General features: G+C 42.9%; 1 protein-coding gene across 1 annotated transcript in view; it reads left to right on the forward strand.

Moving 5' to 3' along the window:
- The first annotated feature begins 361 nt into the window (after positions 1-361).
- LOC124045316 (leucine-rich repeat and fibronectin type-III domain-containing protein 5-like) overlaps positions 362-27,711 on the forward strand; it is a 47,815-nt gene continuing 20,465 nt past the window's right edge. The window contains exon 1 of the mRNA XM_046364618.1: positions 362-1,249. The gene's annotated coding sequence lies outside the window, so the exon portion shown is untranslated. The remainder of the gene's footprint in view (positions 1,250-27,711) is intronic.

A 27,711-nucleotide genomic window follows, 5' to 3' on the forward strand; every position in this document is an offset into this window, starting at 1 on the left:
CTCTTAATTGTTAGTGCAAAAAAATACAACAGATATATTAATAATTGTCAATTGTAAAAGTTATGGAACAAAAGAGTCGGGTACGTGCAGTCGGTTTCCTCCGAGATTAGGCACGGGATCCTATTGTTTGACATCAGAGCGGGTCTATTGCCTATGTGGCGTCGTTCTTTAGGCCTACCTCTTTTGTTCAATGCAATTACTATCCCGTCTTCCCTGCAAAAGCTCTACCACCAGCACTTCTTTAGCAGGTCCCACAGAGTGAAAGGCTGAATCAAGCAGTACGAACGAACGTGCGTATGAGCCAATCCGTGATGACTTCCTCCCATGTTTTTCCAATCGAAAGGAGAGGGAAAATAGCAAACATCACATGTCCCAGTAACTGCTGCTAAAGCTCTTAGTTTGTTAAATCTTCTCGACTGGTAGAACTAAGTAATTGGGGGGAGGGAAGCACAACGATGGCAATAAGGGGAGAACCGCTCATTTGTGCAGTGTAATGTGCGTCCCTTCTTTTTGGTCGAGATTTCAAATCGAAACTCCATTGAGCAGCATATATTTGGATAATAAAGCGCTGTTGCGGGGCTGAATAGCTGAGAATACACTGAAGAAGGACTGAAGGAGCAAGCATTTTGATAACTTGGATGGAGGGCAAGCAGCACTCAGTCACTGTGGATTAACTCGGTGTAGAGGCACAGCGGGGGAAGTGCGTTTAAGGTGCAGAGGAGCAAAGGTCTCCCTGCTGAGAGTTGATCCGAGTTCCCCATAGCAGCCACTTTTTCGCACTCGGCTGCAGAGACGTGCGATCGGCTATATAGAGCAAGCCGGTGTTACTGCGGAGGAAAGCCTCTACTGTTGTGAGGTGTGTCGACGAGCGGCAGGAGAATGGCAAGGGCTTTAGCGAGTCTGAGGGAAAACCAAACGCCCGTTTTTCAGCAAAGGATTCTGTCGAACCGCGTTGGAATTTGACTCTTTCTGTGTTGGTTTATTTGGATCTGTATTTAAAACTCGGAAGAAAAGCACAAGTGGATTGGATTCTGAGGGGTACAAACCAATGGCATATTACTCGGGCACTCTGAATAGATGGGCTGTGCGGAATTGTGCGCTATGAAATCCAACGCACCTTGTATCGATATAATTTAGCCAAAATCCAATGGAGCAAAACAAAAAGGAACATGGGAAAATATGAAATGTGAGAAAATTCGATTCCCCTGACCCTCGGTGCTCAGATCAGGACTGGCGTTCCTTCTTCAAGGTAAACTTTTACAGTTTAGACGTTAAGAATGTTTGTACATTATTATCCGTCCTTTTTGTGTTTTTTGGTTCGTCGTTTGTCGACATATAGAACAAAACCGTGTTAAGATGTGGGCTACTATTGTCAAGGCTGAACCCATTAGGTTCCAAAGCAGAATAACCTGCAGGACGTTGTTGAAAACTAGGTGTGAGCAGTATAACCAGGTATTCAGGTACATCGCAAGGTCAAAAATAAGCCTGAATGAATATGGGTCGTTTAAAGGAATTCAGTCTGTCTGACTGCAATATTATGAATTTGAGGGTATGGGTGTAGATCAAAATTACGCAGTGGTATCATTTGTTTGGCCAGGTCGCTGGTTGAAATGTTATACATAGCCTACACAACACCACAACTGAGCCTATCTATTGTTAGGCCTGTTCTATCATTATCTTGATTTGGGTGAATGTGGTATATTGGCATTTTACTAGGATCCCCATTATTTATTAGGATCACTACTATTCCTGGGGTCCAAAATGTGATGGTAATGATGGTGTGTGTGTGGGTGTGTTAACGCAGGCACCCTCTTTTACTGCCTCACCCTGTCACGAGGAGCTAGATTGAAATCACCTATATTTATATGCACGCTGAGTTACCATGCCAATTCAGCTTGATATATAACTCCGCTAAATGTCCCCCATGAAATGTGTGTACTAAATGTAGGCTAGCCATGCATGTTACAATAGTCTTCAACCTTGGCATAGGTTCAAATGATGATAGAGGATTCAGGCGTCGTCATCTTCTTGCCCTATCCTAGGCGATACATCATGCTCACTACCATGGCACCACTGTCTGGCTGCTTGATGCAGCCCACATAACCACCCACATATGCTTGATGCACTGGGATTACATGTATAGAGATCATACGTAAATGAGCAACATTATTCTATAATAATCCTTTGGTGAGACATGGAGTTCATATTTGCTATGTATAGGTAAAGGCAATGCATGGATGTTATTTAGAATGGCAACAATGTGTCCTAGGAAATTCACAACTTACGCAGTGTTCTTGCGCGCGTATTTGTGTTTTGAGTTAGCGTTCTGTACTTGTGGTACCATTTGTGCATCACAACTATGGCATCTAGTGAGCACAATAGACAACGTCAATGCCCATTTGAATTCCATATCACAAGGCGTTTATTTGATTTCAGCAACGCTGGTTATCGGGTAGGCTATCTTTACGCACGTGCGCTTCTATAAATCGAATCTGATAAACACGACATATTTCAATACTTCAGACCCCACGACATGTCACCCTTAACGGGGCAGGGTAGCTGTCATGGTATTGGTGTCAACAATGTGTTTGTTGTGCTTTATAGTCAAACGTGTGCTATTTTATGGCGTCATTATTAGGAGACAATGACACGTCTCTGTGTTCTGATGAGGCTTACCTGCGCATGTTTATCCATTAACATGTATCTCACACCTGTCACATGAAAGCATATGGGCAAAGCACTATTATTACCATATATGAAGTTGATTTTCACATTTACTTCTAGACGGCAGGGGAATAGAAAACAAATAGGTAGGCAGTTCAGCGGCCCCTGTCAATTCCTAAACCGATCTTAGAAATGGTTGAAATATTAATTTGTTTTTGAACGCACATTGTGATATGCTATATAATTAATTTCACTTAATAAACAGTAGTTATGTAATGTACAGTTCCATATCCTCTGACCAAATATATAGGTAAACTGAGCTGCAGCTCCCCTGCCAGTGGCTGGTGGTGCTATAATTCAATTTATGCTACTGTACCTCCAAGTCCATACTGCTGCCTGCTGGAGCTCTGGGGGGCTGGGCAGCACTGAAGACGGACAGCAGCTTTATCCTACAACCTATAGACCTACGGGTGGAGTGGATAGTGGAATGTATTTTTGATACACACATTGGCCTGTATTCAAAATAAAATATTGTACAGTGCATTATGTATTCACTTTTAGACTTCTTCAATTGTTGTGATATCATTTGAAAGATCTGTCTTTTTTAAAAATCTGTGAGGGATTTGGGCCGTTGGAGATGTAGTGGCAGTGGTCCCTGTAGCTCTGAGACGTGTTTTAATTACACTAGCAGTGCTTAAGACCCCGTGATGTCGCGAGCCTGAGCCAAGGAAGTAAAGAGCACGGTGTGATGATCCTGCTGTTACTGTGATAGGGTAACTGAGGGAATCAAACGCTGCAAAACAACATCCTCCCCCAGGCAGGATTAGCACCACACTCTACCTGGGTGCTCAACAAGTACATACTGTATCCTCAGGTCTACTACAGCATACTGCCTTTGATATGCCCTCTGGGTGCATGTGTGAGGAGTTACCATGACATACAGTATTTGAACACCTTTACGGCCAATATTACTTGTTCTTACAGAGAGCATACTTACGGTCCTCTACCACACCATCTTTATGCCTTTGATATGCATGTTCTTTTCCCCTCTGTGTGTGTATGAATACATACCATGACAGGTTTGAACACATTTATTGATACATGAGGCATGAGACATGTATGTCTCAGACAGATAAGTGTTAGCAGATGTGTGACTTGACAGCTCTGCTGGGATGAAACCTGGATAGAATCGAACATTAAACTAGACATAGCACTCAGCTAAAATTCATGTGACCCATTTATGCTGAGTTAGTGTAACCCAAGATGTTTCCTTTCTAGAGATGTTATGTTTTACCATGATGTAGTATATGCTCTATGCTGTGTTTACCAAATGTTGCATATCCATGTGTCTTTTTTTGCATCATATGCTGTCAATGAAACTGGTGATGTGGGGACTGTTATAGTTTGGTCAAGAGTTCAGCACCATGGACAGTTACAAGTGAGATTGTGTCAGAAGTTTGGGAGGCAAGAAGTGGTATTGTGTCAGAACCATGGACAGCTTCTCGCTCTTGATCTGGGTTCTGCATGGTAGAGTGCACACAACAGGGTAGGTCACCTGGTAGAGCATGTCGTTTGTGACGTCAAGGTTATGTGTTCAATTCTTATGGGGGACCAGTATAAAAAAGTAAGAGAATGTATGCACTAGAGGTTGACTGATTAATTAGGGCCGATTTCAAGTTTTCATAACAATCCGTAATCTGTATTTTTGGACACCTATCATGGCCGATTGCATTGCACTCCACGAGGAGACTGCGTGGCAGGCTGACTACCTGTTATGCGAGTGCAGCAAGGAGCCAAGGTAAGGTGCTCGCTAGCATTAAACGTATCTTATAAAAAACAATCAATCTTAACCTAATCACTAGTTAACTACACATGGTTGATGATATTACCAGTTTATCTAGCTTGTCCTGCGTTGCATATAATCAATGCGGTACCTGTTAATTTATCATTGAATCATAGACTACTTCGCGAAATTGGTGATTTATCAAGCACATTCGTGAAAAAAGCACTGTCGTTGCTACCTAACCATAAACATCAACGCCTTTCTTAAAACCAATACACAAATATAGATCTTTAAACCTGCATATTTATTTAATATTGCTTGATAACATGAATTTCTTTTAACTAGGGGTTCTCTGGCATTCTGAGTCAGGGTACATGCAGCAGTTTGGGCCGCCTGGCTCGTTGCAAACTGTGTGAAGACTATTTATTCCTAACAAAGACAGCCAACTTTGCCAAAAGGGGATGATTTAACAAAAGCACATTTGCGAAAAAAGCACAATCGTTGCACGAATGTACCTAACCATAAACATCAATGTCTTTCTTAAAATCAATACAGAGAAGTATATTTTATTAAGCCTGCATATTTAGTTCAGGGTATATGCAAACCTGCATATGCAGAGTCAGGGTATATGCAACAGTTTGGGCCGCCTGGCTCGTTGCGAACTAATTTGCCAGAATTTTACGTAATTATGACATAACATTGAAGGTTGTGCAATGTAACAGGAATATTTAGACTTATGGATGCCACCTTTTAGATAAAATACGGAACGGATCCGTATTTCACTGAAAGAATAAACGTTTTGTTTTCGAAATTATAGTTTCCGGATTTGACCATATTAATGACCTAAGGCTCGTATTTCTGTGTGTTATTATGTTATAATTAAGTCTATGATTTGATATTTGTTGGAGCAGTCTGACTGAGCGGTGGTAGGCAGCAGCAGGCTCATAAGCATTCATTCAAACAGCACTTTCATGCGTTTGCCAGCAGCTCTTCGCTGTGCTTCAAGCATTGAGCTGTTTATGACTTCAAGCCCATCAACTCTGGAGCTAGTGTCACGAACCGGCTCAAAGCCCGTAACAAAGGGAGACAACGTGGAGATAAGGAGTAGCAAAATCTATATTTATTAAATAAGTAACTAAGTGTAATATACAATGGTGTGTGTAATCAGTAATCAGTAGTGTAAGTGAGTGTTTTGCATGCATGAATGTGATAATGCAGGGTGATGAAAGGTGCCAAAGCAAACAAACAAACAGCCACCAAGAACCACAACACAATCTACAACGGGTGTCTGCATGGAGAGAGTCTCCTCCATGAATGTGGAAGAGGTCTATTTATCCTGGGAGACACCTGGCCCAGGTGTTTCCCATGTAGCTGACGACCCTCTCAACTCCGCCCACCGGCATCCTAATAAGGAAACAAGAACAACGACAGAATACGGCAGACAGAGTGGGAGGGTCGTCACATTCCCCCATAAAACCGGGGACCAACAAGGACCCCGGAACAACATACCAGCCTCCCGCGTCCCAAATTGACACAGGCCTCTGCGTCCCAAATTGACACAGGCCTCTGCGTCCCAAATTGACACAGGCCTCTGCGTCCCAAATTGACACAGGCCTCTGCGTCCCAAATTGACACAGGCCTCTGCGTCCCAAATTGACACAGGCCTCTGCGTCCCAAATTGACACAGGCCTCTGCGTCCCAAATTGACACAGCCTCTGTGCCCCAAATTGATGAGGGTTACGTGTTCACACTTACAATTTGCCCCAGCCAACCTCCTCCCCAGACCTCAGCAACCTTCGCACAGGAAGCAACATTTAAGAGGAAAGAAACAAGACCAGGAGGGAGCAGACAGGACAGAGAGAACATGACAATACGAAACAATGGTCAGTCACGTAAACATTAGGAACAGGGCGCACGAGAGAGCGCATCAGCAATCACGTTTTCAGTCCCCGGATGTGCCTCACATCGAGATGGAATGATTGTAAAAATAAACACCATCGCATTATCCTCTGGTTTGGACACATCATGGACCTCAAAAAAGTGAGGGGGTTATGGTCGGTGTAGACCACAATAGGTACTACCCTGCAATATACAATCGTCAGGACCAGGAACATCTTCCTCCTCATGCACAGGTCTAGCACGACAAGAACCCAAGGAAACAACGGTATCAGCCAAAAGAACAGGTTTACCGTCCTCTGTAGAATCCCACTGTTCAGTCTCAGAGGAACGTGCATAATAGGGTTTTAACAGATTTACATGGCACAGCTGGTGTGCTTTCCTCCGTTCTGGAGTGGCAACTAGATAATTTTGCTCAGTGTACTGCCGCACCACTGTATATGGACCTTGAAATTTGGCTTGAAAAGGAGAACCAACAATTGGCAGCAGAGCAAGAACCTGGTCACCTGGACTAAAGTGACGAGGCTCAGTTCGGCGATCAAATATGCCCTTCATCCTCTCCTGTGAAGATGATAACTTCTCTTTAGCCATTTCACCAGCGGCATACAGCCGTCGCCGGAAATCACACACATACGAACACAGGGACTGAGGAGGCTCGGGAGACTTCCAGTCATCCTGGAGAACAGATAAAAGTCCACGCACCCTATGTCCAAACACAAGGTCATTTGGACTGAAACCTGTGCTCTCCTGTGAAACTTCCCTAGCGGCTAACAGTAACCAAGGCAACCCCTCCTCCCAATCCTTATCCATCTCAGTACAATAAACTCTCAACAAAGACTTAAGTGTTTGATGGAAACGTTCCAGTGCTCCTTGACTTTGCGCGTGATAGGCGCTAGACACATTGTGTTTAATATGGAGCTGTTGAAGAACCTGACCAAACAGATTAGAGGTAAAATTAGATCCTTGATCACTCTGAATGACCTTAGGGATTCCAAACAATGAGAGAAACTGAGTCAAAGCTTTTAACACCGATTTAGTCGTGATAGATCGGAGAGGATAGGCAGCAGGAAACCTAGTGGTCTGACACATCACAGTGAACAGGTAACTGCTACCCTTTTTAGAACGAGGCAGAGGACCCACACAGTCAATAATCAGATACTCAAAAGGTTGGCTGAGTACAGGAATAGGAAACAATGGTACTGGTTTAATAGCTTGATTAGGCTTACCAGTTAATTGACAGGTGTGACAAGTTTTGATAAAATCAGAAACATCCTCTTTAATCTAGGCCAAAAGAAATGTCTTAATATGCGATTGTAGGTTTTCCTCACCCCCATATGTCCAGCAACGTCGCTGTGAGAAGTTTCCAACACCAACTCACGAAGCTTAACTGGTACAACAACTTGACTAATTGCCTCCCCAGAAAAACACTATCATGAGACACCCACTTTCTCATCAGGACATCCTCTTGGAGGAAATAGCCATGGGCGACATCTCCCAACTGTTCTATAGGCACAATTTGATCACGCAACTCTTCCAACGTGGGGTCATCCCGTTGAGCATTGATTAGATCTGAGCGGGTTACAGATAACGGGATAACAGGGAAGACAGTGACATACTTTGTATTATTATCATTAGTCGGCGCAGTGACTAGTTCGCCACGGCTCATAGAACGTGTCACTGCACACGCAGAGAACACCTCTGGGAAACTCTGTACACTCTCATCAGGAATCCCAACAAATGACGGCTTAGTGGAAACCACTAGAGATGGAAACACGACTGGCCATACACGCTCACCTGCCAAGTTATTCCCAAGGATAACGTCGATACCCTCAATAGGCAACGAAGGACGCACCCCCACAACAACTTCACCCTTCACCAGCCCACAATCCAACATCAGTTTATGCAATGGAACTGACAGAGTGTTCAAACCTATTCCCCTAATTAGAACACTATTCCCTGAATCAGTCTCAGCAGAAAAGGGTAACACAGACTCCAACACAAATGATTCAGAGGCACCTGTGTCTCTCAGGATCTTCACTGGCACTAAGTCTTTACTTCCTAACATAGACACAAAACCTTCTGTAATGAAAGGTAAATAGTCTGGATCAATATGGACTTTCACATTCTCCTGGGCCTGAGGAAATGAGTCAAGAATGAACTGATGTGGAACAGGTGCAGCTAACGCAGCAGGCTTAGATTTAGCGTAAGCACCCTTTGACCTGAGAAGTGGACATTCGTTTTTCCAATGACCTGAACCTTGACAGTAGTGACACTCCTGCCCAAAGTCAGCCTTTTAAGGAAACAAGAACAACGACAGAATACGGCAGACAGAGTGGGAGGGTCGTCACACTAGTTAGTGGGGTGCGCGCTAATAGCGTTTCAATCGGTGATGTCACTTGCTCTGAGACCTTGAAGTAGTTGTTCCCCTTGCTTTGCAAGGGCCGCGGCTTTTGTGGGAGCGATGGGTAACGATGCTTCGAGGATAGCTGTTGTCGATGTGTTCCTGGTTCGAGCCCAGGTAGGGGCGAGGAGAGACAGAAGTTACACTGTTACACTGGCAATACTGAAGTGCCTATAAGAACATCCAATAGTCAAAGGCATATGAAATACAAATGGTAGAGAGAGAAACAGTCCTATAATAACTACAACCTAAAACTTCTTACCTGGGAATATTGAAGACTCATGTTAAAAGGAACCACCAGCTTTCATATGTTCTCATGTTCTGAGCAAGGAACTTACACATTAGCTTTTTTACATGGAACATATTACATTTTTACTTTCTTCTCCAACACTTTGTTTTTGCATTATTTAAACCAAATTGATTTTATTGGTGTATTATATTAAGTTAAACTAAAAGTGTTCATTCAGTATTCAATCATTGTCATTATTACAAATAAATAAATACGTTTTAAAAAATCGGCTGATTAATCGGTAGCGGCTTTTTTTTTTGGTCCTCCAATAATCGGTATCGATATCAGCATTGAAAAATCATAATCGGTCGACCTCTAGTATGCACTCACTACTGTAGGTTGCTCTGGATATTATGTTAAAATGTAAATGTTTCAAGCTCATTCATTAACTGGGAACCATGGACAGAAATCATATTATCTGTTTGTTCAAATATACTGTAGCCTTTTCTGCTCCCAAAACAGCTTTGATATGAGGCGTATGAGAGAGATGTATTTATAATCTGACCTTTATGTGATGTTCTCATTGGATTTGGTGGTAATCATTATTCTTAGCATTTAATTACCTACTGTGTTTGTAGTGTTTAAGGATGTCTTCGTTTTTATGATTTGTTAATTGCTAAACAAGGAGTTAATTGTTGAGTCAATTTGAAGTCACCAGGCAGCATTGCCTTTAAGCACGAGGTTAATAGAGATTGGGCCAAAGTGGATTGCTGGATATGTACATTTAATTAAGAATAATTGAATGAAATGCCAATCAGAGGACCAGGTCTGCTAGACTCTGTATAAGCTGTATATCCAGATGGGATGTAAATAACATCTTATAGTTCAGATAAACCCTGCTGGTCCGTTTAACACAAGACAGACTGGCTAGACACCTAGTCTGGCAATAGATCCCTTTACTGATCCTAAATCCATGATCCAGGATTAACTTGAAAGATGACACAATACTTTTACCTTACTCAGGTAAATTAACCTTTGTTGTTTTGGATTTCAAATTCAAAAATAAATATTGGTTTGTGATATTTAATGGATGCAGGTTTTTAGGAGAGTTTTTACTTATGGTATAGACAAAACCCTGGTATCCAATGTACCTTATTTAAGAGAGCATAGAATCAGACTGACATAGATCGTTGCCAAGGAATCTGTGGAGTCCTAACGCTTCTGGAGGATCCCAAACCAAATCAGGAGTTACAGTTCATTAGCGTAGGAGAAAACTTCAGCTGGGAACGACTAATCCAAACCACCAGGTATTTCAATGTTTTAATTTCCTTCATTTGTTGTTCCTCTAGTTATTTATGTAGGGTGAGCTTTGTGTCAGTGTGTCATTGTAATGTGCTGACTAGAATGGGCTCCTCTGTCTGTCTGTGAGTAGGATGGACTTTGAGGGGGGTTTGTCTGTGATAATGAGCTGTCAAGGTGACAGCGGTGGGTTGTTTTGATCTTGCAACCACCCGCTGGTTTAAACAGGAGAAAAGTGGCAGTCAGGAATGGTAATAGTCTCTGTGGTGAAGGCTAGTGAGTCTGTCATGCGGTTACGCATTTGACTGATGAGGCACCGATCCCTAGTTACTAAAATATTGATAGATTGATATGCACTGGGATAAATCCCAAATTAAATGACAGCAGAACTTCATGTTCTGTTATTTTTACATCAGAGACACCAGGGCATGTGCGCATACGTATTTGTATATCAATTATTTCTCAGTTTACCTTCAGACAACATGTAAAACCACAGTAAGTGAGTCTACGGGAACAAGACCCATGAAATAATTATGTATTGAGACCCAAAAGGCAATTCATCTCAGAAGACCTGCCAACCACATGAGCAGGGGGATGGGATGGTTGGATGTTCGATTAGCATGGGCTATGTATAGGAAATGTTAAGTTAGCGAGTTCCACTGCTGATTTCTATTCTTCCACTCTAATCAAGGACTGATCGAGACCTGGGACACCAGGTGGGTGCATTTAATTATCAGGTAGAACATTTATTGGCAGTACTCCGAACCAGCTCGGATTTGAATAACCCTGTTCTATAGCATGGGATAAGCATAGAAATTAAAATTTAAACCCACTGAGAAACATATGTATGCTGTTGATAGGGCAGGAGAGTTCATCTGTCTTAATCAACACTGAGGGAAAAAATGGTTTAGTAATATCCCAGGACTTTGTAAATACAGTATTTACCAAGAAGGGTCCCGAACCAGGCAAGTTATTCACAGTTGATGAAATTTTCTGTTTTCAGTCTATTTTTCCATTTCTAGTTTCCAACATCACATTTTGGGCGGGTTATAGCTTTAATTTGATAAAACAGAATCAGCAGAGCTGTCCTGGTGGTGCATTATTGGTCAATTTGCATTTGGGAAAATTATTACCAGAAGTAGATGTATGGATGTGAGAGTGTATTTAGTAGAGCTAAATGCTAGAGTAGAAGGGATAAAACAATAATTTGCTATCAAATAGGTAGATGTATACATTCATAAAAACACCTTCATGACACATGCAGTACCAGTCAGAAGTTTGGACACACCGACTCATTCCAGGGTTTTACTTTATTTGTACTATTTTCTACATTGTAGAATAATAGGAAGACATCAAAACTATGAAATAACACATATGGAATCATGTAGTAACCAAAAAAGTGTTAAACAAATCAATTTTTTTATTAATATTTTAGATTCTTCAAAGTAGTCACCCTTTGCCTTGATCACAGCTTTGCACACTCTTTGCAAGCTAATATACTATCTTCTTTCATGATGTGTAGTCTAGCCACTTTCAGTTAAAACATGAATATTCACAATATTCTCTTAGCCTATTAGGTGTTTGTAAATACAAACATATCATAATACTATCTATCTACATAAACTTAATGCTTTGTGGGCAGCTATCAGCTTTTTGCGACTGTCAGTAAATTGTAGTGTGTAAGGATCTGGGCCGACTTCCTGTAGTGTGATGAGATTAGTGTGAATAGGGGGGTATATCCTCTCCTCTGCCTGGCCTTAATCTGCCCAGCAACGCACGGACCTGCCGTGCACTGCTGTACATATGGCACATTTGACAAGATTACAGACACTACTGATGGGAAAAGCCCTTTACGTGGCTTTGGCTGTGACAGAGGCAGAACTACAGACACGAGCTGCAGAGCTATTCTGTACAGTAACAATAAGTCATTTATTGGATTTATATAGTGCTTTTCTACCATCTGAGGTACTCAAAGCGCTTTACATAGTAATGGGGAAACTCCCCTCATCCACCACCAATGTGGAGCACCCACCTGGGTGAAGAACGGCCACCATTTTGTTGCCAGAACGCTCACCACACATCAGCTTTCAGGTGGAGAGGTGAGGAGTGATATATGCCAATTGGTAATGATGCTTTGGCTGTGATAGAGGTAGAGCTACAGGAAACTACAGAGCCATGTTGTGGGAATGATGCTTTGGCTGTGATAGAGGTAGAGCTACAGGAAACTACAGTGCCATGTTGTGGGAATGATGCTTTGGCTGTGATAGAGGTAGAGCTACAGGAAACTACAGAGCCATGTTGTGGGAATGATGCTTTGGCTGTGATAGAGGTAGAGCTACAGGAAACTACAGAGCCATGTTGTGGGAATGATGCTTTGGCTGTGATAGAGGTAGAGCTACAGGAAACTACAGAGCCATGTTGTGGGAATGATGCTTTGGCTGTGATAGAGGTAGAGCTACAGGAAACTACAGAGCCATGTTGTGGGAATGATGCTTTGGCTGTGATAGAGGTAGAGCTACAGGAAACTACAGAGCCATGTTGTGGGAATGATGCTTTGGCTGTGATAGAGGTAGAGCTACAGGAAACTACAGAGCCATGTTGGCTCACTACAGCAGCGCCACACAGTGTTACCAGCAGCCCCACCTCCTTTTCTTAATCATATTACTCTAAAGGGCAGATTATTTAAAAAAAATAACCTTCTTGTGATTTCAGTTTAAATGCAATTAGCCAAACCACACATTGATTTTAATAGCTGTTTTATGTATTGCATTTTCCAAGCAACCAACAAAGAGATCAGTGGTTTAAACCATATAGATCATTGGTGCTTTGATTTGGCTTGACCACCTGGGTTCTGTTCCCACAACTGTCTTATTGTGATTACACAGCTGATGTATAGCTATATACAGCTGTGTGTGTGTCTGTATATCAGTATGATAGCCAGACTACTAAATTAATGATACCCAAACTATCTGCACTGACTCTATCTTGCACCAACCCTATGCACTCTCACTATACTTTATATACACACCATATACACACTGACTAGACTTCATATGCACACCATATACACACTGACTAGACTTTATATGCACACCATATACACACTGACTAGACTTCATATGCACACCATATACACACTGATAGACTTTATATGCACACCATATACACACTCACTCACACACACTACACTGTCACTCCCACACAAATCCCTAACACATTCTCTTCAAACACTACATGCGCACACGCACACACACACATAACACACACGCATACTGATACAACACAAACAAACAAACATACTTACACACACGCACACACTTTTACACTTGCTAACTTTTGTTATTGACCAAATACTTATTTTCCACCATAATTTACAAATAAATTCATAAAAAATCCTACAATGTGATTTTCTGGATTTTTTTTCTCATTTTGTCTGTCATAGTTGAAGTGTACCTGTGATGAAAATTACAGGCCTCTCTCATCTTTTTAAGTGGGAAAACTTGCACAATTGGTGGCTGACTAAATACCTTTTTGCCCCACTGTATATAATGATTTATTTATTTTACTCTGCATTGTTGTACAGGTTCGTAAGCAAACATTTCATTGTAAATCTACACAAATTGTATTCGGTGCATGTGATGAATACAATGTTATTTGATTTGTTATTAGGGTTTATCATTTGGCACCATACTCAGGATACTGCTAGTGATTGACCACTGTACCAGACCTTCAAATGGGTTTCTTTCTAACACTTCAGCAGGGCTTGATTGAGCTTGCCTGGTGGATATGAATATATGCATGAATAGTGATGTTCCTTTGGCACCATACTCAGGATACTGCTAATGATGCACGTTAAGGTAGCCAGTCTGGTACAGTGTACAGTGTGTATGTCCTGCATCACGTTGAGTGAGATGGAGCATGGAACCCTAATCCCCAACTCTTATGAGGTGGCAGCCATCTGTCCTGGCTGGCTTGTGTTCTATTATTAAAAACTCTTTCCTGTAGTCAAATGACCTAGTGGCCTCATGGGTGGAATGTTATTCCTATTTATCATCATTTATGTATATATTTTCTACTGCCGAAAATCTGGTGTTTCCATGTCAAACAGTTTTGTTATATTTCAGTCTTCTGCGATGTATATAAAGTGTAATACTGGGATGCAAAATTCAAAATGTAACACATTTCAACTCTATATCTGACATGGTACAACCATGTGTGTGAGGTGTATACTTCTGTTTCAAAGTAGATTCTCTATGTGACCCTGATTTAGCCCACTGCAATAAAAGGTTGACGAGTGCTGGGGATTGACAGACTGGCTAATTCTGTGGCGATGTAGCCTATAACATACTTGGACTATTATTGGGAATTGCCATAATTCAGACATGCAGTGTATTTATCAGAGATGAGATCGAATAACAACATCAAGGCAAAATAAGAGTTTTGGTCTGTATTCTCAATATGTATCGCCGAAGTAAAGGTCATTTCAGATTGAGCCGGCATATGCAACGTTTACATTGAATGCAGTCTGTGACTGTTGGAACATTGTCAACCGCGCTATAAAGTGTATTCTCTGTGCTACGGACTGAATAGGAATCTAAATCTAGACTCCAAGGATATTTAGATATTCCTGACGCGTTGTGATAACGGAGGTTGGGTTTCAGGTTCTGTGGTGCATCTGATCTGAGTGTTCTCTGAGAGCCACCTCTTATATTGCTCCACGCACAGTAATGAATTGAAATAGCTTTGTGCACATCTGTATTCAGCATAGAGGCCACAGTGTGATACTATAATGGTGTCTCTTGCTTCATTGAGGATGGGCTCATACCAGTTATACGCCTGCAGACAGTTGTGCTGAATACAAATGTAGGTTCCTGCATCTCTCTCATTTAATTAAAACAACGATTGATCAAACACCAACAAATTTTTTTTAAATCCTCTGAGCATCCTCTGAGCATGCACTCAACCAGGTTCATTTCATATCTTCTGTGACCCTAAGTTACAGTTTGATATAATGCTTTGTAATGTATCATATTCTTTCCCTGGTGCACTTAAAGACAAACACACGGAAAAGAACAAAGAGTCGCTAGAATATTACAGATGAATAATTAAGGGAGCCGAATATCTCGGGAGAGATAGAGATAACGTTAATGCCTTGGTAGTGGTGGTGGGGATATTTCAAGTATTTATTGCATTAGAGATGAGGAAAGTGTCTGGAGGAGCCCAGCTAGTTAGGGCATTGAGTTGAATAAACCCATGAGGACAGATGAAAGGATGATAGGACAGTCTCCACTCCCCAGTATTTGCTCTGTCAAATAGGAGTCTGGAGAGAGTTACATGCAGTGCATGACTGAAACTCTCTATATAATACATAACGTTAGATTGGGCTTTTGTCAAACCTAATGTCAATGTGCTATTGTGAAGCTATAAACTGGGCAAGAATACATGGAAAGGGGGGAGAGAGGGAAAGGGGGAGAGAGGGAAAGGGGGGAGAGAGGGAAAGGAGAGAGAGAGGGAAAGGGGAGAGAGAGGGAAAGGGGAGAGAGAGGAAAAGGGGAGAGAGAGGGAAAGGGGAGAGAGAGGGAAAGGGGAGAGAGAGGGAAAGGGGAGAGAGAGGGAAAGGGGAGAGAGAGGGAAAGGGGGAGAGAGGGGGAAAGGGGGAGAGAGAGGGAAAGGGGAGAGAGAGGGAAAGGGAGAGAGAGGGAAAGGGGAGAGAGAGGGAAAGGGGAGAGAGAGGGAAAGGGAGAGAGAGGGAAAGGGAGAGAGATTACAATTGAAATTCTTCTTTACACTTCATTCCACTGCTGAATTGAGCTTCCTATACCGATCTTCTACAGAGGTGTGCTAGTGCAGGATACTTATTTGACTCCCATTAAAAGATAAATGTTTAAACCGTAAAGATTCAATTAAACACTTCGTAATTTGCACAGCGGGAGATGAAACAGGGCCAGAGTGTCACTATGAGTTTATTTCTAAGCTTATATTCATAAGCAGTGGGGTTGGGAGAGGTGGACAGATGCTGTTCACCATCACACCTTCCAAAGAGGAAGAGAGGAGATGAGGGGGAGTAGAAGGAAGAGTGGAGGGAGGAGATGATAGGGAGTGGAGGGAGGAGATGATAGGGAGTGGAGGGAGGAGATGATAGGGAGTAGAGGGAGGTGGAGTAGAGGGAGAGGGAGTGGAGGGAGGGAGGAGAGGAGGGAGGAGAGGAGGGGGAGTGGAGGGAGGAGAGGAGGAGGGGAGTGGAGGGAGGAGAGGCGGGGGAGGGGAGGAGAGGGAGGGAGGAGGAGGGGGAGGAGAGGGAGGGGGAGTGGAGGGAGGAGAGGAGAGGGAGTGGAGGGAGGAGAGGAGGGGAAGTAGAGGGAGGAGAGGAGGGGGAATAGAGGGAAGAGAGGAGAGGAGGGAGGAGATGAGGGGGAGTAGAGGGACGAGAGGAAAGGAGGGAGGAGATGAGGGGGAGTAGAAGGATGAGAGGAGAGGAGGGAGGAGATGAGGGGGAGTATAGGGACGAGAGGAGAGGAGGGAGGAGATGAGGGGGAGTAGAGGGACGAGAGGAAAGGAGGGAGGAGATGAGGGGGAGTAGAGGGAAGAGAGGAGAGGAGGGAGGAGATGAGGGGGAGTATAGGGACGAGAGGAGAGGAGGGAGGAGATGAGGGGGAGTAGAGGGAAGAGAGGAGAGGAGGGATGAGATGAGTGGGAGTAGAGGGAAGAGAGGAGAGGAAAGAGAGGGAAGAGAGGAGAGGAGGGAGGAGATGATGGGGAGTAGAGGGAAGAGAGGAGAGGAGAGGAGAGGAGGGGGAGTAGAGGGATGAGAAGAGATGAGGGGGAGTAGAGGGAAGAGAGGAGAGGAGAGGAGAGGAGGGGGAGTAGAGGGATGAGAGGAGATGAGGGGGAGTAGAGGGAAGAGAGGAGGGAGGGAGGGAGGAGATGAGGAAACAGAGGTATAGAAAGGGCTGGGTGGAGATTTGTTCATTAGAGGACAGGAGAGAGAGGAGCCTTATGCCACTGAAACAACCATGGACCGAGGTCAGGAGAGACAGAGAAGCATGTGGGACAATGTTAGTCAGAGCCAAGCTGAACTACAGTATATGGTAGAGTTGAGTTGAGTAGTTAGACACATCACAAAATGGTTTCCTTGCTGGGTCCTTGGTTATATTAGAATGGCTTCATCTGCCATGCTGCAATACCTTTATATATATCTATATACAATGGGCTAATACGACTGAGCGCAATCCATTTTTTACTTCTGTTGGCCATTCTCTGGTCATTTGGTGTGGGATTCCCTTCTGTTCTTAGTGACAAACAGTAGTTCTATCTTTCACAACTAGTTATCCAGGCGTACTGTGAGCAAGTGGCACGGGGAGCAGGGAGGGAGACATGAGAGACTGCAACCAACCAAGCCGACTCGCCCTCTATTTGACTAATAGCTGTCATAGCTAGGTAATTTATCATCAAATATGATCACATAGTACCTGCCTTGGACTGCAGCAAACTGGGAGATACTACTTAGCTAATGTTAGCTAGCTAGGCTAATTGAGGCTGCAGTACATGTGCTTTCTCATCCTACAGTTAAACATAACAATAACTCCATTCAGAATATTATGTAGCAGCCTACCTGTTGGATGTTGGTCGTTGTAGCCAATCCTTCTCCTTTAACTTTTAAATACGTCATTTTAGTTAATCTCCTAATTTTTGCCACACAGGCGGATACATGAAAAACTTCAAGCCCATTCTTAGTTATTGTGAATTAGCATTGCTTTGATATTAGTTTTTCACAGTAACAATATTAATCCACTCTCTAATTACCTCCCAGGGAGATTTGAATTATGTGAAGGGATAAAATATGCCAATTAATGACAAACATACAAACTCACACACAGAGAGCGAGCACGACATGGAGAGGGGGGCTAGGGAGAGAGAGAGAGAAATATATGCCAACCACAAACATACAAACTTGAGAGAGAGATTAAATATACCAATGACAAACATACAAACTTGAGAGAGAGATTAAATATACCAATGACAAACTCACAAACACACCCTTCCACAGCTGTCATGCTGATTGGGGTCTCAGACAGATAATATACCCATTCTATAGAGACAGTAGAATTATTAGCTATCTAGCTCAGCCGCTTGGCAAATCACTATCATCCCTCCCTACCTCTCTCCTCTAGCAAGTGTTGAGAGAGAGAGAGAGAGAGAGAGAGAGAGAGAGAGAGAGAGAGAGAGAGAGAGAGAGAGAGAGAGAGAGAGAGAGAGAGAGAGAGAGAGAGAGAGAGAGAGAGAGAGAGAGAGAGAGAGAGAGAGAGAATACTCCCATAATGACCCTTTAATGAGGCCCTGCATATATTGGATAAGCCCATAGTGCATCCATCTCTATTCTCCTCCTTCACTGTTTTCTATTGCTTTCCATCACCAGTCATTTGCAGGTTGTCTGCTTGACCTTCAGAGGAAGGTAATCATTAGCATGCACCAGTTTTATTGATTAAGAGAGGGAAAGAGAGAGGGCTTTGCTGGGATGTTGTTTCGTAGCGCAGACGGGGGTATGCATTTGAGTTTCATCAAGGATGGGTGGGATGGGTGGGGAGATTGGCAGATTGATGAGCTAGGTTGGTTGATTGGTGGGTTGGTGTTGGTGGGGGCATGTGTAATGGCTTGAGAGGAGAGTCTTTGTGACATGTTGCATGCTGGGATGGGACGTTAGCATGGCATGGTGTGCTGTAGTTATGCGCCAAGCACGCAGAGATATAGAGCTGTGGCTGCCTGTACACGCCAGAACAACCTTTTAGCACATTTAACACAGGCCCAAGACTGTGATACGCAAGGACAATATTTCTTAGATTTGAGGAGTTCGAGTTTTAAACTCTCCCAACTCTCAGTTAAATATAGAAATATCTCAGTAGCTTTGCCTCTAGCATGGGAATTGACAGAAAGCATATTGTAGTAGGTCTTTGTAGACATTGCATGAACACCATCAAGCTAAAAAATCGTAGTGTTTGAAATTCCTAATGGATTTAGCTAGCTGCATTTTAATGCATGGTGGACACATTCTAAACAGAACCTTCATTTTTTCTCTCCTGAATTTATAATAATAGGATGTGTTGGATCTCAGCAAACACAGTATAATATGTTTTATGGGAGTTACACAACTGCAGATTATATTTTTTCTTGCATTTTCAAAGACAGACGCCAAGGCACAGTACACTGCGGTGGGAATGGGTAATCTGTCATGACATTTTATGGCTTTTCATACATATTCAGGCTGTGTAACCCGAACAGGATGCACATCGTACATCATAAGTGACCAGAGGGCCATTAAAGACAGTCCTTATTAATTATCACGCCTCTCTACTTCACACACAGAGAACCCAACATGGCAGCCAAAAATATGTCTCAGAAGGTAAAATATTTGTTGAGAACTTAACTCTGAGCTTGAATTAATGTGCCTCTATATTAAAATCAATACAGGTCATGAATTCTGTGTAGTTTGTGTTTATTAGTCAGCCTTAGATCACAATGCTTGCCTTGCTCAGCCAGTAGCCTCCGCTGTAGTGCAAAGTAAAATAGGGTGACGTCACGCACAGATCCAATTAACCCCAGGAATATTGTTTTGAAACAAACCATCTAGCTATAGCTGACACTGTATGGCTTTTGCACTGTGGTTGATGTTTTCTCATCTTGATAATTAAAAAGAAAACACACAGTATACAGAACCTCGCTATAACGTCAAATATTTCTGATTAGAATCGTGTAATACTGTAGCTGTGCCTGTTGTTATCTATCACTATCTGATCTTTCTGTGAGAGCATGGTATCTGCCCACCTCTGTCCTTTGAAGGGCTATGTAGCATAGGCTGTTGTATGGAGGATTCTACACTTTGAATGAAGCCCATGAAGTTTTGAAGATGGCCGGCAGAGATAGCACAGACACAGACTGTAGAATCAGCGGTTGCGCTTGCTTGAGGCCGGTAGAAAGTAATGTATTTTGAGAGGCGATTGGAATGACCTCTCAATGACTCTGTGTGGTGAGTCAATGACAGCTGCCCTATAACAGTCAGGCATTGCATGCTAGGCTAATATGGGACCTGACCTCAACACTACAACAGAAAACTCTGCTGGACTGGAGAAATACTATTGTAGATAGCTAAGTGAGTCAAATATACACAGAGCTGCATGTTGTCCACAAAATTGAATCCAGGATTTGTTTAATCATATGATCTCCATGACTGATCTAGACCTTGGCACAAACCCTCATAGCTCTGCTCTGCTAAACAGAGCTCCAACTCTGGCTCCCCTCCTTGTTGGGACATCTCTAGCATTCTGTCTGGGTGCTAAGGTAAAAATATATGATGGCCTACTTCTCAGCAGAAGAATGGGATGTGTGTCAATGACGTACAAAGTTGAGCTAGCTAGCTAAGAGAAAGCTGAGAGAGCAGCCATGCAGTCACTGAATGGAATTCTAGAATCAGAATTCAGAACATAAAGACCACTTCCACCAGCTAGATAGATCACAGAGACCCACCGTGTCCTGTTCAATAGCCTGCATCTCTTTAGAGACTCTTTTGAGGCTCCCACCTGGCAGCCTTCCACCTGGCAGCAAAACTTTGTTATGGAGAGAGTTGAGGAAACTAGAGAGAGGAGAGAGATTGATGTCTGAGATGAGATGTCAGACATGGCCTATCGCTGAATGGCTGAAATAGTTTCCAACCAGGAGAGGAGAGTAGAACAGCAGGATTAGATAGGGCCACTTAAATGAGGGGTGTATTCTGCTTCCATCTGCACTGCCCGCGGTGACCCCCCCCCCAGGACAGCGGCCACACTTAGGACTGTTTTTTTCCCCATTGATAGACGGTTTGTGGATGTATTTAAGGTGCTTCCAGAGCAGACATGTCTGGTCTCAAGGACAGGGCATCGGCTAGTCTGTCTGGATGGATGTATCCGTTAGGCTAGCTAGACAGTCATTGATGTCACTATGGCAAACAGTGAACTGATACATTTCCATATTCTCCTTTGCTTTGAATATACACTGATCAAGAGTATAATTTCAGCTAAGCCTAGGGTGTGCCAAAGTAACAGGGGATGATTTTTTTATTGCATTTTTACACACAGGGTAGCTCATATACTGCATTTCTACACAATTTAAGAAACTCTACATGCAATTTGGAGAACAGCAAAAATTCTACTGACTCCAGCCATTACCACCTTGTTGCTGTAGCTTTATTTACCTCAGTCAATAAGGGATTTAACATTCTACAAACACATGTCATACAAGGATTAGCTGCTACGCATTAGCTCAGCACCGGGATTAAACCTCTAGTTTAGTTTCATGTCAAGTTAAACAGCAGTTACCTAGCCAACGCCATGTACCACAGCCATCTTTACCTCTGCACTGTTTCGAGGAAGAGTTGCACTTTTCCCTGCAGCTAATGTCAACATGCTCGCCAAAAAGCCAGCCAACCATACTAACAGCTTTCCCTCCGGTCCCAGGTGTCCGCATGGTCCTAAAGTCAGCCTTAATACCGCTAAACTGTATCTTCCTTTTAATCGGGATGATTTTAGCAGCCTGTTTTGAATTGTTTGGTGTTGAGCCCCTGACACTGATTATCACTGTTCACTAAAACCTGCATTCTTAGCATAATATATTCAAACCTGCTTCTATCATTATGAACGAACCATGCCATTCCGTTAGGATTTCTATAAGTAGCTGCTTCTGTTTGGAAATGACATGGTATTGTCTGAGCAACTGCCCTAGCAGCAGTTGCTCAGACAGAAAAACATCTGAGTTGACCTGAAAGCACTGAGATTGAGATTTAACCAAAACAACATCAGCTGGAAAGGAGAGCTATAGCCTGTAGACACATTAGACTGATTATAGGTGTGATAGCATTCAATCAACAGGTCAAGGAACAGCCATAGACTGATTATAGGTGTGATAGCATTCAATCAACAGGTCAAGCAACAGCCATAGACTGATTATAGGTGTGATAGCATTCAATCAACAGGTCAAGGAACAGCCATAGACTGATTATAGGTGTGATAGCATTCAATCAACAGGTCAAGCAACAGCCATAGACGGATTATAGGTGTGATAGCATTCAATCAACAGGTCAAGCAACAGCCATAGACTGATTATAGGTGTGATAGCATTCAATCAACAGGTCAAGGAACAGCCATAGACTGATTATAGGTGTGATAGCATTCAATCAACAGGTCAAGGAACAGCCATAGACTGATTATATGTGTTTTAGCATTCAATCAACAGGTCAAGGAACAGCCATAGACTGATTATAGGTGTGATAGCATTCAATCAACAGGTCAAGGAACAGCCATAGACTGATTATAGGTGATAGCATTCAATCTACAGGTCATTAGACAATAGCATTCAATCAACAGGTCAAGGAACAGCCATAGACTGATTATAGGTGTGATAGCATTCAATCAACAGGTCAAGGAACAGCCATAGACTGATTATAGGTGTGATCACTTTGTATCAGCAAAATTCAGGGTCAACTATAGACTGATTGTATGCCTAGGTGTGATACAGATGTTGGAACTTAATTTCAGCCAATCAGAACAAGTGAATTATTATGTGGATTATAATGCATGGACATTTTTTCTAGGGGTTTATATATTTGATACAAATCAAGATAGTAGATATGACAAACTTCAGAAGCCTTTTTAAACCTCAAATAAACTACAAGTTTTAAAATGTCATGCATTGCAGGAAAGTTGTCCTGCAACAGGGCAATCAAATTAAGATTCTATATCTGTGTATGATTGCTTTGTATGCCTCCTGCTGCTAGGCAGTGGACACACAGATGGAGGAGGAGAGAGATTTGGAGTGGTTGCCCATTAGGCCCTGCATTAATCCCTAAATGTGGAATCAATACAGGAAGTGAAATGTGAGTGGAATAAAAAAGGCAGGGGCATCAGGTAAAGGCTATACAGTATGCCTGACATTGGATCAAAGACAAATCAATGACAAATGGAGTCGTAATGGTTGCAGTTGCACATCATTATTGAATTATAAAACATGATGTTGAAAAGCTGTTCGATGCATTTCTGCAAGCCAAAGTCATAGATTAGTAACAACACATCTATGAATATTATGTCCTGACCTAATCTCACTAAGTCAAAAAGCAGTAGGTTTTGTCAGTCAGTGCTGTGTAATTGCTTGTAGCTGCCTCATACTGTAGATGCATTCTGCATACAATGTGTGCAAAATAAATAGTGGGGGTAAGCCATACCGGTAAAACGTGAGCCTATCACAATTAATACAACATGCCCCCTTGTTGTGGTTTGAGGAGAACACTTACACTTTGTCAAGGTGGAGATGAGTGGCTGAGACGCTTCTGGACAAGGTGGAGATAAGTGGCCTAGACCGAGGTGCATGTGGACATCAGTGGATGCATCAATTCAGGCTACAAGTGCAGGCCTATTGACAATCACAGTATGTCATTACAATACACCTAGGTTTCCTAACAGATGTCTCTTTCCATTTATCAAATTGCGGGATGCACATTGCACTGTTGGGGTTTGGATGCTGAAATGATTTTGTGAGTGCATAGGTAGTCTATAGGAGCGCCTTTGTTAAGTGATTGTCTGACAATCAGATGAAAACATCATGACTGGTTGTGTTTATGCTACATTAAAAGGATACATAGTGCGTGTCCATAAGGCTAGGGGGAAGCTAAACTTTCCCTAAAGTAGATTTAATTAAATTGCCAAAACAATAATATAAAGCTTAATTAGCTTACTCCTGTCTATACATAGATAAATAAAATCATAACAAATAGGCTGCTACACCAGAAAGCATGATTTGGCCACAGAGGATCATTAGCTTCCGCAAAAAAAAAGCATTGAATTGTTTTAAATCGCATAGCCTAATGTCAGAAGGGCCCAAAATTTAGACAGCGCACTCTGCAAATACCAAATAGATGATTGTTGAGTTGAGATTGTCAATGAAAAGCAGAGAGGCAGGCATATCACAATATTTAAAATACAATCGCGGAAAAACTGTTTGGAAAGCAAATGGCTATTGCTGTAAAGAGATGACAATGAAAAGACTCTAATCTGTCTTTTAGCTATACAACTTCTTAACTTAATTGAGCAAACAGTAGCCTATCATATTAGCACTAGCAGAGAGCAACGGCCATATATATATACCCGGTGAGTGTGCATAATCTTTTTCATTGGGTCAGTGCCACCTTTGTTTGTTTTTGGACAATAATTTCCTCCTCCAGGTTAGACCAACATCATATTGTACTTGTGTCTCCCCTTTTCGTAGGCCTATTATATGTATGAGACAACATAGTTTTTATTTATCTGTTTGTCCGTGTCAGCAGAGTAGGCTACCATTTCATTTTTCTAGTATAAAAATGTGTGTGCCCACTTTGGTGTCCATTACCGGTAAGAAATTAAATCTACTTTCACCCCGGCTGTATTCTGTAGTGTAGATCATTCTGTCATCCATATTCATGGATAACAGACCCTTGGAACTGGCAGTATTTGTATTTATTCAGGATCCCCATTAGTTCCTGCCAAGGCAGCAGCTACTCTTCCTGGGGTCCAGCAACCTTAAAGCAGTTATTTCTGTACAATAAAATCTATTACATGGCATTACATTTCATAACACTTTACACAATAGATTAAGTGTGTTCCCTCAGGCCACTACTCTACCATCACATACAGTATCTACAATACAAAATAAAGGTGAACGTGTGTGTAGGGTGCAGGTCTTATCATGTGTATGTGTGTGTGCCTGTGTGTGTCTCTTCACAGTCCCACTCTTCCATAAGGTGTATTTTTATCTGTTTTTAAAATCTGATCAAAATCAAATCACATTTTATTGGTCACGTACACATGGTTAGCAGATGTTATTGCTAGTGTACTGAAATGCTTGCATCAGTTATCTGATGTGGAATAGAATTCCATGTAGTCATGGCTCTATTTAGTACTGTGCGCCTCCCATAGTCTGTACTTGGGGATTGTGAAGAGACCTTTGGTGGCATGTCTTGTGGGGTATGCATGGGTGTCCGAGCTGTGTGCCTGATATACATACAGCTGTATTTATCCAAATGTATAGTACAGGAATCCTATACTAATCAATAAGGCCCAAAGGGGTGTGGTATATGGCCAATATACCACAGATAAGGGCTGTTCTTCTGCATGACGCAGTGCCTGGATACAGCTCTTACAAATAAATGTTTTGTCTTACCCATGATATACAATCTGATATACCATGGCTTTCAGCCAATCAGCATTCAGTGCTCGAACCACCCAGTATAAATGATTAGGCCTAGGCCGAGGCTGCTGCCCCCAGTTGGAGATGAGGCGCCTTTGCTGCTTGGTACAGTACCGTCTTGGAATAAGTCTTGGGAAAACAAACAAACAGCACATTCAACAGACATCATGGTCTACCACCTGGCTATAATAACAAATCCTATATTCATGCAACAATCAGTCTGCTTTGTCTCGTCTCATAATGAGGCTACAGGAATTAGGTCATTTTTCTCTTTCTGGATCCCATTCAAGTTTCATGAGAGCAGCAGAGCCACAGCCACTATATATGTGCTGCTGCCAGTCTAACTGTAGAAATAACTCTGAACTCTGGACCTGTCCATCTGTAGCACATTTTATGTTCATATCCCTGGCGTTATGGTAGACAGGCCAGGCTGGGAGGAAGTGGGTGTTTTTGAGAGAGAACAGGACAGGAAGCGCGTGTGTGTGTGTCTGTGTGCCCTCCTCTCTACATTAGCACCACAAACAGACAGATGGTCCCAGTAGATGGCCCGCTACGTTGAAAGATTTGGGGTTAAGCTGTTAAGCTATAAGTTATTCTCATGACTTTGCCGTGCAGCAAACGCACATCCTATTTTTCTCAGACAAGAGGATTTACAGATTTTACTAGAAAAAAAATAAACAAATAGATTGATGAAGGGAGAGAGGGAGGGAGGGATGGTGGGAGGGATGGTTTTAGGGAGGGATGAAGGGAGAGATGGAGGGTTGAAGGGTGGGATGGATGGAGAGTGGAAGGGATGGAGGGAGGGATGAAGGGATGGAGAGTGGAAGGGATGGAGGGAGGGATGAAGGGATGGAGAGTGGAAGGGATGGAGGGAGGGATGAAGGGAGGGATGGAGAGTTGAAGGGATGGGGGGAGAGTTGAAAGGATGGAGAGTTGAAGGGATGGAGGGAGGGTTGAAGGGATGGAGAGTTGAAGGGATGGAGGGAGGGATGAAGGGATGGAGAGTTGAAGGGATGGAGGGAGAGTTGAAGGGATGGAGGGAGGGTTGAAGGGATGGAGAGTTGAAGGTATGGAGGGAGAGTTGAAGGGATGGAGAGTTGAAGGGATGGAGAGTTGAAGGGATGGAGAGTTGAAGGTATGGAGAGTTGAAGGGATGGAGGGAGGGTTGAAGGGATGGAGGGAGAGTTGAAGGGATGGAGGGAGGGTTGAAGGGATGGAGAGTTGAAGGGGATGAAGGGAGGGTTGAAGGGATGGAGAGTTGAAGGGATGGAGGGAGGGTTGAAGGGATGGAGGGAGAGTTGAAGGGATGGAGGGAGAGTTGAAGGGATGGAGGGAGAGTTGAAGGGATGGAGGGAGGGTTGAAGGGATGGAGGGAGGGTTGAAGGGATGGAGGGAGAGTTGAAGGGATGGAGGGATGGTTGAAGGGATGGAGGGATGGTTGAAGGGAGGGAGAGTTGAAGGGATGGAGGAAGAGTTGAAGGGATGGAGGGAGAGTTGAAGGGATGGAGGGAGGGATGAAGGTATGGAGAGTGGAAGGGATGAAGGGATGGAGAGTGGAAGGGATGGAGGGAGGGATGAAGGGAGGGATGGAGAGTTGAAGGGATGGAGAGTTGAAGGGATGGAGAGTGGAAGGGATGGAGGGAGGGTTGAACACACAATGTGCACTACGGAACATCATTTCAGAGGTGTTCTGCATGCATGGCAGAGTGCACACACATCGTTACATAAGCATAACGTTCTGTCTGCTGCGTCTGTTAAGGGTCATCAGCCTGCCCACCTCATCTATAACAAAAACGAATCCAAAATTAATGGACACATTTAATTGCTTCACGATCCCCACCACCCTTCATGAAAGAGTTTCCATGCATTTCTAAGTGCTTATTTGTTTTTGCATTATTCATGTCTCTTTAATTGCACAGGGCTCCTGATCTTGTATAGAGTGTGCTGTCTTTTCTACACTGTTTGAATTATTCAGTGGTACGACTGGCTGGGCTGTTTTCTCTTTTTAACCAGGTGCTGCACACAGAGAGAGAGGCGATAGTCATACATGTGTAGCAGCTGTGTGCTGTATTACATGCCTATGGTTTCAGGCACATTGAGGATGTATACAGCGTTGGAAAGCACAGCTCTTCACAGTTTCACGTGTGAAGGCTCCACACATACACTACACACAGGCAGACACGCACGCACACACTTCTG

This window comes from Oncorhynchus gorbuscha, linkage group LG10 (genome assembly GCF_021184085.1).
Source record: "Oncorhynchus gorbuscha isolate QuinsamMale2020 ecotype Even-year linkage group LG10, OgorEven_v1.0, whole genome shotgun sequence".
NCBI classification, from domain to species: domain Eukaryota; kingdom Metazoa; phylum Chordata; class Actinopteri; order Salmoniformes; family Salmonidae; genus Oncorhynchus; species Oncorhynchus gorbuscha.